This window comes from Macaca thibetana, chromosome 5 (genome assembly GCF_024542745.1).
Source record: "Macaca thibetana thibetana isolate TM-01 chromosome 5, ASM2454274v1, whole genome shotgun sequence".
Taxonomy (NCBI): Eukaryota; Metazoa; Chordata; class Mammalia; order Primates; family Cercopithecidae; genus Macaca; species Macaca thibetana.
This window is the reverse complement of record NC_065582.1, coordinates 118,157,191-118,172,035: the sequence shown is the minus strand read 5'-3', so window position 1 is coordinate 118,172,035 and position 14,845 is coordinate 118,157,191. Positions and strand designations below refer to the sequence as shown.

The following is a 14,845-nucleotide window of genomic DNA, read 5'->3' as shown; positions in this document are numbered from 1 at the left end:
CATGCCCTCAGAGTATTTAGATCCACAATTGAATGTATATGAAAATAGAATTTAGAAATCAAGTAATTAAAATATGGTGAATTATAAATAAAATGGAATGTTTCTTCAATTGCTAAAATATTAAATTATGTAATATAATAGAAAATATAATAAAAAGTCAAAATACAAAAAAATAGAAAAACAAAAAAATTTCAAAGGAGAGATCAAGCCAAGTATTTAACAGGTTTAACAGGTGTCTCATAATGTTTCCAAAAGAGAAGAAATAAAATAAAGAAATATTGAGGATCACTTCTTGGTCTTTTTGCTAAGATCAACTGTGGTATCTGTTTTTGTCAGTTTAATGTGTGATTCATCCCTTATCTGAGACAACATATTAAATGGACTTTTGGAACTAGGAGATGGACTAGAAAGTTGCTCCACCTACTTCATGCCTCCACACATTGACTTGATATTGCAGTACTTCCACAAAAAAGAAAAGAAAGGAAAGATCGGGGAGAAATGTACAGTGTAAATATTTCCAGAAAATTTCTGAAATGAAGACAATTTTATTTAATGATTTGATGGTATGTTTGATATTCAGATTGACTTTGGTAATGTCAGTCTCAACTATTCAATAAAACTCTAATTTAGATATTGCTATGATAGTGTTTCGGAGATGTAAATAAAGCCCCTAATCGGTTGACATTAAGTAAGAAAGATTACGGTATTTTTTGTTATCCGGGTGGGCCTGATTAAATCAGCAAGAGAGAGAAGTAATTCCTTCAGTAGATGAGCTCATCTTTCCTATGGATTGTGAACTTAACCTATCCAGGCCCTTGAATCATAGAAATCTCTTTATATGTGTATGTAAGCATATAAATATGCATGTGCATACACACATATCTCTTTCATGCAGGTTCTCTTTGCCTTCTTGAACCACAAGTGTTATACCAATTGAATGGGCTGATTTAGAGACTTCATTAACACAATAATGAAGGGAGCATGACGTTCAAAAATTTCAGAATACCTAAAGAATTAAAGAAAAATCAAAAAAAGAAAAAAAGAAAAGATGAGGGAAATATGTTACACATATACAAGTTCCCAGGACCCAAGTAGCATTAAAACATTCAACAATGCTAAAGTATAGTCTATGATGCAAAAGTGACTTTAATCACCTGAAGTAAAATAATTTATAAACAAAAACTGTATAGTCCATTTTATGGGTTGAAATGCATCATCCTTAAAATGTATATGTTGAAGTCCTTAGTCCTAACTCCCAGTTCTTCATGACATAATCTTTTTTGGAAATAGGGTCAACGTGCACATAATTAGCACTGGAGTTCAGAAAACGATACCCCAAAAAGAAAGCATCAGCAATAGCCCGCAGAAGCAATTTTTTTCTGTAATCTTCCCTTGTCCTCCTGTCTCTCATTTCCATTCTACCAAAAGAGTAGCCACAGAAACTAGAATTTCTGTCTCCAAGGTGGGTCATAGAAACCAGAACCTCTTCTCCCAAAAGCCAGCCATGAAACCTATAAGTAGTCTATGTAAAAACTGGCCATAAAGAAATTATCTGACCTACCTGGTTTGACTATGAGAAAGGCCCTGTCCCATACCAAGAAAAAAAGAAATGCATGCTCAGACAGGCCAAGAAAAATCTAGACAGACAAGTTTTACTGGGTTTCCCCACTAAATCTATGAATCAATTAACCTATCTATTAACATTAGATAATATCCTTTGTATGTAATCATATTTCTACATGGCTGTCCAAACTTTGCTGAACACAGCATAAAAATGAACAATTTCCTCTGCATCTTCAGGTCTTTATTTTTAAGGCTACTATACATATAATGTTATTTAAATTTTTATGTCTTTTCCCATATTAATCAATCTAATTCATATCGTCTTTCGGTGAACCCCCAGGGACCCAAGGGTCTTGGCCACTAAATTAGTTAGGTGAGATTATAGTGAAATAGGATGGGCCTCTAGTCCAATATCATGTTCTTATAAAAAAGGGAGACTTGGACATAGACACACATATAGAGAGAACATCATAAAGAGATGAAGGCTGAGGCTAAGAGATGCTTCTATAAGCCAAGAAATACCAAAGAAGATCATCATACCACTGGAAGCTAGGCGAGAGGCATGAAGGCGTTTCTTCCTTACAGCCTCTAAGACACCTTAAGTGGAACCAGTCCCCTAGACACAATGATCTTGGATTTCTAGCCTCCAAAACTGTGTGACAATCAATTTCTGCTGTTCAAACTACTCAGTTTGAGGCAGTTTGTTAAGAAGTCTTGACAAATTCACAGTCTAATAAATTAACAAACAGAAATAAGAAAGATTGCAAACACTTCCAGAGGTGCAAAATATTTAATTTCCCTGTATCCTTCCTTCCAGAAAGCTAATGCAGAATACATTTCACATAAAAAAGAAATAAATTAACAAAGCAAAAAAAGGACTAAATACAAGATAAAGAATAAAGAATTTTCCAGAATGATATTAAAAGGAAGTGTGAGTGAGGATGCCAGCTCTGCAGCTGGCAGTGTTCTAGCCACATGTATAGGAGCCAAAGGACAGAGGACTCATAGAGGAATAGCCACATGATCAAATATGGAAGGATAGAGTCCATGATGCGCTTAACATTGAGAAGAGATTTAGAATTCTGTTGAAAAATTTAGGAAAAAATGGGTACTGAAAAACTTAGGCAAGGCTGGGAATGGTGGCACATGCCTATAATCCCAGCTACTGAGAGACTGAGGGAGGAGAATGACTTTAACGCGGGAGGCGGAAGCTGCAGTGAGCTGAGATGGCGCCACTGCACTCCATCCTGGCGACAAGAGCAAGACTTTCTCTCAGAAGAAAAAAAAAAAAATTAAGCAAATGAAAGCAAGGCAGTCATTGGGTGCAAAAACTATTAAGAAAGGATGGAAATGAAATCATACTAGAGTATGTGGCTTCTATCTGTGAACAATAAGAACATAATCATAATTATATAAAAATGATATAAACTTAACAATATGTGAGGTATAATCACATTTGATCATGTGGGGGGAAAGAAGATATGTGTGAGCCTGGGCATAAAGAAATGAAACCTAGGGGCAGAGCAAGATGGCCGAATAGGAACAGCTCCAGTCTCCAACTCCCAGCACGAGCGACACAGAAGACCGGTGATTTCTGCATTTTCAACTGAGGTACTGGGTTCATCTCACTGGGGAGTGCCGGACGATCGGTGCTGGTCAGCTGCTGCAGCCTGACCAGCGAGAGCTGAAGCAGGGCGAGGCATTGCCTCACCTGGGAAGCGCAAGGGGGAAGGGAATCCCTTTTCCTAGCCAGGGGAACTGAGACACACACCACCACCTGGAAAATCAGGTAACTCCCACCCCAATACTGCGCTTTAAGCAAACAGGCACACCAGGAGATCATATCCCACACCTGGCCGGGAGGGTCCCACACCCATGGAGCCTCCCTCATTGCTAGCACAGCAGTCTGTGATCTACCGGCAAGGCAGCAGCGAGGCTGGGGGAGGGGCGCCCGCCATTGCTGAGGCTTAAGTAGGTAAACAAAGCTGCTGGGAAGCTCGAACTGGGTGGAGCTCACAGCAGCACAAGGAAACCTGCCTGTCTCTGTAGACTCCACCTCTGGGGACAGGGCAATAACAAACACAGCCGAAACCTCTGCAGACGCAAACGACTCTGTCTGACAGCTTTGAAGAGAGCAGTGGATCTCCCAACACGGAGGTTGAGATCTGAGAAGGGACAGACTCCCTGCTCAAGTGGGTCACTGACCCCTGAGTAGCCTAACTGGGAGACATCCCCCACTAGGGGCAGTCTGACACCCCACACCTCACAGGGTGGAGTACACCCCTGAGAGGAAGCTTCCAAAGCAAGAATCAGACAGGTACACTCGCTGTTCAGCAATATTCTATCTTCTGCAGCCTCTGCTGCTGATACCCAGGCAAACAGGGTCTGGAGTGGACCTCAAGCAATCTCCAACAGACCTACAGCTGAGGGTCCTGACTGTTAGAAGGAAAACTATCAAACAGGAAGGACACCTACACCAAAACCCCATCAGTACATCACCATCATCAAAGACCAGAGGCAGATAAAACCACAAAGATGGGGAAAAAGCAGGGCAGAAAAGCTGGAAATTCAAAAAATAAGAGCGCATCTCCCCCGGCAAAGGAGTGCAGCTCATCTCCAGCAACGGATCAAAGCTGGATGGAGAATGACTTTGACGAGATGAGAGAAGAAGGCTTCAGTCCATCAAATTTCTCAGAGCTAAAGGAGGAATTACGTACCCAGCGCAAAGAAACTAAAAATCTTGAAAAAAAAGTGGAAGAATTGATGGCTAGAGTAATTAATGCAGAGAAGGTCATAAACGAAATGAAAGAGATGAAAACCATGACACGAGAAATACGTGACAAATGCACAAGCTTCAGTAACCGACTCGATCAACTGGAAGAAAGAGTATCTGCGATTGAGGATCAAATGAATGAAATGAAGTGAGAAGAGAAACCAAAAGAAAAAAGAAGAAAAAGAAATGAACAAAGCCTGCAAGAAGTATGGGATTATGTAAAAAGACCAAATCTACATCTGATTGGGGTGCCTGAAAGTGAGGGGGAAAATGGAACCAAGTTGGAAAACACTCTTCAGGATATCATCCAGGAGAACTTCCCCAACCTAGTAGGGCAGGCCAACATTCAAATCCAGGAAATACAGAGAACGCCACAAAGATACTCCTCGAGAAGAGCAACTCCAAGACATATAATTGCCAGATTCACCAAAGTTGAAATGAAGGAAAAAATCTTAAGGGCAGCCAGAGAGAAAGGTCGGGTTACCCACAAAGGGAAGCCCATCAGACTAACAGCAGATCTCACGGCAGAAACTCTCCAAGCCAGAAGAGAGTGGGGGCCAATATTCAACATTCTTAAAGAAAAGAATTTTCAACCCAGAATTTCATATCCAGCCAAACTAAGTTTCATAAGTGAAGGAGAAATAAAATCCTTTACAGATAAGCAAATGCTTAGAGATTTTGTCACCACTAGGTCTGCCTTACAAGAGACCCTGAAGGAAGCACTAAACATGGAAAGGAACAACCGGTATCAGCCATTGCAAAAACATGCCAAAATGTAAAGACCATCAAGGCTAGGAAGAAACTGCATCAACTAACGAGCAAAATAACCAGTTAATATCATAATGGCAGGATCAAGTTCACACATAACAATCTTAACCTTAAATGTAAATGGACTAAATGCTCCAATTAAAAGACACAGACTGGCAAACTGGATAAAGAGTCAAGACCCATCAGTCTGCTGTATTCAGGAGACCCATCTCACACACAGAGACATACATAGGCTCAAAATAAAGGGATGGAGGAAGATTTACCAAGCAAATGGAGAACAAAAAAAAGCGGGGGTTGCAATACTAGTCTCTGATAAAACAGACTTTAAACCATCAAAGATCAAAAGAGACAAAGAAGGCCATTACATAATGGTAAAGGGATCAATTCAACAGGAAGAGCTAACTATCCTAAATATACATGCACCCAATACAGGAGCACCCAGATTCATAAAGCAAGTCCTTAGAGACTTACAAAGAGACTTAGACTCCCATACAATAATAATGGTAGACTTCAACACTCCACTGTCAACATTAGACAGATCAACGAGACAGAAAGTTAACAAGGATATCCAGGAATTGAACTCATCTCTGCAGCAAGCAGACCTAATAGACATCTATAGAACTCTCCACCCCAAATCAACAGAATATACATTCTTCTCAGCACCACATCGTACTTACTCCAAAATCGACCATGTAATTGGAAGTAAAGCACTCCTCAGCAAATGTACAAGAATAGAAATTATAACAAACTGTCTTTCAGACCACAGTGCAATCAAACTAGAACTCAGGACTAAGAAACTCAATCAAAACCGCTCAACTACATGGAAACTGAACAACCTGCTCCTGAATGACTACTGGGTACATAACGAAATGAAGGCAGAAATAAAGATGTTCTTTGAAACCAATGAGAACAAAGATACAATATACCAGAATCTCTGGGACACATTTAAAGCAGTGTGTAGAGGGAAATTTATAGCACTAAATGCCCACAAGAGAAAGCAGGAAAGATCTAAAATTGACACTCTAACATCACAATTAAAAGAACTAGAGAAGCAAGAGCAAACACATTCGAAAGCTAGCAGAAGGCTAGAAATAACTAAGATCAGAGCAGAACTGAAGGAGATAGAGACACAAAAAACTCTCCAAAAAATCAATGAATCCAGGATTTGGTTTTATGAAAAGATCAACAAAATTGACAGACCACTAGCAAGACTAATAAAGAAAAAAAGAGAGAAGAATCAAATAGACACAATAAAAAATGATAAAGGGGATATCACCACCGACCCCACAGAAATACAAACTACCATCAGAGAATACTATAAACACCTCTACGCAAATAAACTGGAAAATCTAGAAGAAATGGATAATTTCCTGGACACTTACACTCTTCCAAGACTAAACCAGGAAGAAGTTGAATCCCTGAATAGACCAATAGCAGGCTCTGAAATTGAGGCAATAATTAATAGCCTACCAACCAAAAAGAGTCCAGGACCAGATGGATTCACAGCTGATTTCTACCAGAGGTACAAGGAGGAGTTGATACCATTCCTTCTGAAACTATTCCAATCAATAGAAAAAGAGGGAATCCTCCCTAACTCATTTTATGAGGCCAACATCATCCTGATACCAAAGCCTGGCAGAGACACAACAAAAAAAGAGAATTTTAGACCAATATCCCTGATGAACATCGATGCAAAAATCCTCAATAAAATACTGGCAAACCGGATTCAGCAACACATCAAAAAGCTTATCCACCATGATCAAGTGGGCTTCATCCCTGGGATGCAAGGCTGGTTCAACATTCACAAATCAATAAACATAATCCAGCATATAAACAGAACCAAAGACAAGAACCACATGATTATCTCAATAGATGCAGAAAAGGCTTTTGACAAAATTCAACAGCCCTTCATGCTAAAAACGCTCAATAAATTCGGTATTGATGGAACGTACTTCAAAATAATAAGAGCTATTTATGACAAACCCACAGCCAATATCATACTGAATGGGCAAAAACTGGAAAAATTCCCTTTGAAAACTGGCACAAGACAGGGATGCCCTCTCTCACCACTCCTATTCAACATAGTGTTGGAAGTTCTGGCTAGGGCAATTAGGCAAGCGAAAGAAATCAAGGGTATTCAGTTAGGAAAAGAAGAAGTCAAACTGTCCCTGTTTGCAGATGACATGATTTTATATTTAGAAAACCCCATTGTCTCAGCCCAAAATCTCCTTAAGCTGATAAGCAACTTCAGCAGTCTCAGGATACAAAATTAATGTGCAAAAATCACAAGCATTCTTATACACCAGTAACAGACAAACAGAGAGCCAAATCAGGAATGAACTTCCATTCACAATTGCTTCAAAGAGAATAAAATACCTAGGAATCCAACTTACAAGGGATGTAAAGGACCTCTTCAAGGAGAACTACAAACCACTGCTCAGTGAAATAAAAGAGGACACAAACAAATGGAAGAACATACCATGCTCATGGATAGGAAGAATCAATATCGTGAAAATGGCCATACTGCCCAAGGTTATTTATAGATTCAATGCCATCCCCATTAAGCTACCAATGACTTTCTTCACAGAATTGGAAAAAACTGCTTTAAAGTTCATATGGAACCAAAAAAGAGCCCGCATCTCCAAGACAATCCTATGTCAAAAGCACAAAGCTGGAGGCATCACGCTACCTGACTTCAAACTATACTACAAGGCTACAGTAACCAAAACAGCATGGTACTGGTACCAAAACAGAGATATAGACCAATGGAACAGAACAGAGTCCTCAGAAATAATACCACACATCTACAGCCATCTGATCTTTGACAAACCTGAGAGAAACAAGAAATGGGGAAAGGATTCCCTATTGAATAAATGGTGCTGGGAAAATTGGCTAGCCATAAGTAGAAAGCTGAAACTGGATCCTTTCCTTACTCCTTATATGAAAATTAATTCAAGATGGATTAGAGACTTAAATGTTAGACCTAATACCATAAAAATCCTAGAGGAAACCCTAGGTAGTACCATTCAGGACATAGGCATGGGCAAAGACTTCATGTCTAAAACACCAAAAGCAACGGCAGCCAAAGCCAAAATTGACAAATGGGATCTCATTAAACTAAAGAGCTTCTGCACAGCAAAAGAAACTACCATCAGAGTGAACAGGCAACCTACAGAATCGGAGACAATTTTTGCAATCTACTCATCTGACAAAGGGCTAATATCCAGAACCTACAAAGAACTCAAACAAATTTACAAGAAAAAAACAAACAACCCCATCAAAAAGTGGGCAAAGGATATGAACAGACATTTCTCAAAAGAAGACATTCATACAGCCAACAGACACATGAAAAAATGCTCATCATCACTGGCCATCAGAGAAATGCAAATCAAAACCACAATGAGATACCATCTCACACCAGTTAGAATGGCGATCATTAAAAAGTCAGGAAACAACAGGTGCTGGAGAGGATGTGGAGAAATAGGAACACTTTTACACTGTTGGTGGGATTGTAAACTAGTTCAACCATTATGGAAAACAGTATGGCGATTCCTCAAGGATCTAGAACTAGATGTACCATATGACCCAGCCATCCCATGACTGGGTATATACCCAAAGGATTATAAATTATGCTGCTATAAAGACACATGCACACGTATGTTTATTGCAGCACTATTCACAATAGCAAAGACTTGGAATCAACCCAAATGTCCATCAGTGACAGATTGGATTAAGAAAATGTGGCACATATACACCATGGAATACTATGCAGCCATCAAAAATGATGAGTTTGCGTCCTTTTAGGGACATGGATGCAGCTGGAAACCATCATTCTTAGCAAACTATCACAAGAACAGAAAACCAAACACCGCATGTTCTCACTCATAGGTGGGAACTGAACAATAAGATCACTTGGACTCGGGAAGGGGAACATCACACACAGGGGCCTATCATGGGGAGGGGGGAGGGAGGAGGGATTGCATTGGGAGTTATACCTGATGTAAATGATGAGTTGATGGGTGCTGACGAGTTGATGGGTGCAGCACACCAACATGGCACAAGTATACATATATAACAAACCTGCACGTTATGCACATGTACCCTACAACTTAAAGTATAATAATAATAAATAAATTAAAAAAAATAAAAAATAAAAAATAAAAAATAAAAAATAAATAAAAATAAAAAGAAATGAAACCTAAAATATCATTATACATCATTGAGAATGGTTCAATAATTTTAGTTTATGAAATCAAGAAATGATAGAAAAATTTCAAAAATATGATGATAGATACCTGAAGAAATAATTCAATAGTGTCTGAATCTGGGAAATATTATACCAGCATGTAGGAATATTTTAAGTATAAGCTTTGGAATAGCATTTTATTTATAAATTTTATGCATTCATTAAACTAATGGCAAGTATTTTTCTTAATAAACTGCTTAGGACACTCTTCAAATCAGTCAAAAATGAAAAACTGTGTGATTATAACTTTGTTAAAACACTACCTTAAAAGTACATTTACTTGTAAATAAAGCAGAAATAAGATATATGAATATAAATAAACTTATATAATCTTACTCTCTGGGTAGAATTCTGTAATTCTAGAAAGGAAATGTGATAAGGAGTTCTTATGTACAATCTTCAACGCAAGATGAATTAACTGGCTGTTATATAAAGATAAAGGGGGTGTTTTGTATGCAAATTTGACTTTAGGATGATAAACAAAACCTTATGTTTCAATATTTTAATTGAGAGAATATACATATGTCACTTAAGTCACCATTTTAATGTGTACAATTCAATGGTCTTTAGTGGGTTCACAAAGTTGTCCAGATATTACCACTAATTTCAAAGCTTTTTCATCACTTCCCCCACCAAAAAAAAACCCATCCCAGTTAGCACTCGCTCCCCAGTCCTTCATCTTCCTTATGTCCCACTGGATGCTGGGAGCGAATATCAACATTCTGTCTTTAGGGATTTGCTTATCTGAACATTTCAGATAAACTGCATCATGCAATATATTAACTTTTTCTCTAGATGCTTTTATTTAGCATAATAGGTTCAAGCTTCATGTATATTGTAGCATGTATCAATATCATGTTCATTTTTATGACTCAATGATATTTAATTATATAGATACCTAATTTTGGTTAGCTATTCATTAGTTGATGGACATTTGATTTTTTCCCCACTTTTTAGCTTTTATGAATAATGTAATGAACATTTGTGTATAAGTTATTGTGTATACAATATTCATTTAGTCCTTTGGAATATAAATCTAGTATCATAATTACTGGGTCATATTGTAACTGGGTCAATGATTAAGTTTTTCAGAAATTGTCAAAATGTTTTCTAAAGTATCTGTACCATTTTACATTCCCACCATCAATGTATGAGTATCCCAATTTCTCAGCATCTTTGCCAACACTTATTAATGTCTGTTCTTTTATTATATTCACCAAGTGATTTATAAAGTTGAATCTTTTGTGGTATTGATTTACTTTTCTCTAGTTACTAATGATATTGAACATATTTTTATATGCTTATTGGTCATCTTCATATCTTCTTTGGAGAAATGACTATATATTCCTTTGACCATTTTAAAAATCGGTTTATTTATATTTTTATTTTAGAGATTTTTTATTCTTGTCAATATGAAAATTAAAATCTTCCTTGGAATATGTTGAGTTTTACGAAGAACTGAAATGGGACAAAAATATCTTCATAATCTATAGCTACTTGAAGAGGTCTATCCACCTATGTTTTTTTCAGATCTTCTTGTTACCAGTTTCTCAACTGCCTCTTTTAAGTTACCTGATCTTTAAACCAATCTATTAAACACTTGATATTAACGAGTATGATTTTGTACCTCTAACCATCATGCCTTTTTTCTATTTGTTTTCTATATGTAATAGGTCATTTGTTTTTTTTCCCTCTGTTCTCCCTAACTGCCCACTTTTGTGATAGATATTCTCTAGTGTGCCATTTTAATTCCATTGCCAATTATATATGTGTGTATGTGTGTGTGTGTGTATCCACACACACACACATGCACACACACATAATTGGTAGTTTCTAGTAGTTTCTGTCAGGATTATAATTTACGGCTGAATTGATAATGATCTAGTTTGGATTAATAGCAAATTAATTTCAATAGTATGCAAGACATTTGCCCTTACATATAACATTCTTTTCTCCCTCCTCCTTTTTGCTGATCTAGTCCTACAAATTAAATCTTTATACTTTCCATTCTCTGTTAGTTTATTTTGTGTTGCTAGAAAATAAAATCTGAGACTGGATAAATTATAAGGAAAAAAAGTTAATGTAGCTCACAGTTCTAGAGGTCGAGAAGTTCAAGGGCTTCTGGCCAGGGCTTTCATGTTGCAACAAAACATGGCTGGGAAGGTCAAAGGGGAAGTGAACACATGCGAAGAGGGAAAATCTGAAGGGTGTCCTCAGGCTTTATAACAATCCACTCTCTCAGGAACTAATCCATTACTGTGAGAACAACTGCAGTCTCATGAGAGCAAGAAGTCACTCACTACCTGGAGAACAGCACATAGCCATTCCTAAGGGATACATACCTGTGACCCAAATACCTTCCTGTAGGCACCACCTGCCAGCACCACCATTTTCGGAATCAAATTTTCAACATGAACTTTTGGTCTGGACAAATAAACCATAGCCAAGCCATACCACATGCCCAAGAACACAGACTAATATTTGCTGCTTTATTCAATTGTCTCTTAAATCAAGTAGGATAAATAAGTTGTACCCAAAACATCCATTATGTTGTCTTGTATGTTTATCTGTGTCGTTATCCTTACTGGTGCTCTTCATTTCTTCACATAGATTCAAGTTACCGATCAGTTTCTTGTTATTTCAACATTTCATCCTCAGGAAATTTATCTATTTAGTATTTCTTGTAGGGATGGCTTGCTAGTTGCAAAGTTCCTCTTTTATATTGGAATATCATAATTTATTCTTAATTTTTAAAGGAAAGTTTTGCAGGGCACATAACTTCTTTAATGGTAGTGTTCTTCTTTTGGAAATTAGAATATATCAACCCACTATCAATGGTCCCTATATTTTCTGGGTCAGGATTTATAGTTTGTAAATTACAATGTTAATATTGTATTTGAATAAAAAGAGCTGGCTAAGTAGTGACTTGTTTATATGGTGAAAATCTTGAGGAATTGAAAACAGGTGTGCAGCTGAAATGATAAAATATGCTTTGGAGTTTCAAATCAGGAAAATAAATTTGCTTCCTCTTGTGTTAAGAGGATAAAGGATGTGTGTTTTGAGAGAAATGGGTAGGAAAAGAAAGAACTGTTAAATAACTTTGATCTTGTTAAGTAAGTTAAGCTTGTGTGCTGTAATTGATTATAAAATAATTCAAGAAGATAAGCCAAAGGGTAACAATGACAAGAACAGCTTCTTGATTTAAAAAGTATATTTTCCAAGAGGAGGATAGGTTGTATAAATAGCATCTGAGATTCATTTTGAGTGAGTTTGAATAAATAATACATAATGAAAGTACTTATTGAGAACAGATTATACATAATATAATATAACTGTAAAAATGTCCCATGTGGTCTGGAAAAAAAAAGAACGTGAAAAAAATTACAAAACACATATATATGTATACATTAATTGTGTCTCTTTATTCTGTATTTTTGATATTTTAATATCTTGGGGACTCTGTAAGTGTGTTTTTCATATGCAAACCAACCAATCCACAGTGCATGGCCCCAACTACCTCTTTTATTGGGCTCTTACACTCTGGACTACTATCTTCCTTCCCTAATCATTCTAGGACCAGGTATTAGACAACTAGGGATGCTCAAAGTCCATGACAATTATTCAAATGAGCCAGTTCTAGGCTTGCTTACCTTATCTAGCCCATTTCTTCTCAAAGAAACTAAAATAAAGGCTCTTGCACCTGTTTTCCCTCATTTACTCTGCTACTTGAATGATCCTGGTGCTTTTCTATGTGGCCCTGTGTGGTATGGAGTATTTCCTGTCTCTAGGGACCTGTGAGGGAAAACATCTCTCCTTATGACAGTCATTTCTGTGTCTGCATGTCTTAAAATTCTGCTTTTAAAAACATTACTGGGTACCCTAAAAATAATACACACACACACGTATAATATATACACAGATATATATATGTATGTAAGTGTATGTGTCAACATATGCATATATATACACACATATATACGTATATAAGCTATGTATAATTTGTATCTGATACTATGGTCCAATAAATAAGAGGTCAAAATTGAGATCTTTAGCTTGGAGTACATCATCTGTTCGCTTTGAGTATCCAGATTGCTGCGACAGCTTTTTCTTCTTGTTTGCATTTGAAATATGTCTGTCCTGCGGGGGGAAAAAAAAAATGCACATTCTCCATCAAAATGCTATTTAAAATCTGATGCTTATTGATACATATTTCTATATGACAAATCTTTATGGAATATAATGGATAATACATGACTTTTAATATATCACTCAGTTGTTTATATTTAAAAAAGAAACTATGTTAATTCACTTTGCTAGAAGATCTAAGTAATAAAAAAGGTGACTGTGACAGAATCCCTACCCTTGGGAAACTCAGCAAGATGTCAGACAAGAATATAAGTTATTAAGCAGGCCATGATAAGTGCACAAAGAGAGGTATAATGTGCTAGGAGGGATCATATGCTGTCCAGCTGTGATGAATCCCAAGAGACAACAAGTAGAAAGTAATAAGATTTGAAATCAGCTTAGAATAAATAGTTAAACCTTGACAGGTAGCCCAATAGAAACAATAGCATTCAAACAGAGGCAGGAATGTGACCAATAATAAAAATAAAGAAAATATGGGCACAGGCTCATTATGCTGCTGGCTTACTAGAATGTTAGTCAATGCTAAAGGAGAATTGGACGATGATTTTTGGGACAAGTGCCAAGTACAAACTGAAGAGGGCCTTGAAAGTCACAGCAAGCTGCCGGGAATGGTGGCTCACGCTTGTAATCCCAGCACTTTGGGAGGCCAAGGCGGGTGGATCACGAGGTCAGGAAATCGAGACCACGATGAAACCCTGTCTCTACTAAAAATACGAAAAAAAAAAAAAAAAATTAGCCGGGGGTGGTGGCAGGCACCTGTAGTCCCAGCTACTCAGGAGTCTGAGGCAGGAGAGTGGTGTGAACCCAGGAGGCAGAGCTTGTAGTGAGCCGAGATCACACCACTGCACTCCAGCCTGGGCAACAGAGACTCCCTCTCAAAAAAAAAAAAAAAGAAAGAAAAAAAGAAAGTCATAGCACGTTTTTGAAATTAAGAAAAATATCCTGGCTGGGCACGGTGGCTCAAACCTGTAAACCCAGTGCTTTGGAAGGTCGAGGCAGGCAGATCACTTGAGGTCAGGAGTTCAAGACCAGCCTGGCCAACATGGTGAAACCCCGTTCCTGTGAAAAATACAAAAATTCGCCAGGCTTAGTATTGGGCAACTGTAATCCCAGTTACTCAGGAGGCGAGGTAGGGAGAATTGCATGAACCCGGGAAGTGGAGGTTACAGTGAACTGAGGTCACACCACTGCAGTACAGCCTGGATGACAGAGACTCAGACCCTGTCTAAAAAAAAAACAAATAAAAAGAAAGAAAAAGAAAAATATCTTTATGTGGTTACTGTTTTAAGGATGATCAAATCTCACCCTGCTTAATTGTTATGATAAAATATCCTGCTTGATTTATGGCA

General features: G+C 37.5%; 1 non-coding gene across 1 annotated transcript; it reads left to right on the top strand.

Annotated features, from left to right (window-relative positions):
- The first annotated feature begins 284 nt into the window (after positions 1–284).
- Positions 285–481, top strand: LOC126955904 (U2 spliceosomal RNA). Its single transcript, XR_007726185.1, has one exon. It is a non-coding gene; the product is annotated as a U2 spliceosomal RNA (small nuclear RNA).
- Positions 482–14,845: the final 14,364 nt, after the last annotated feature.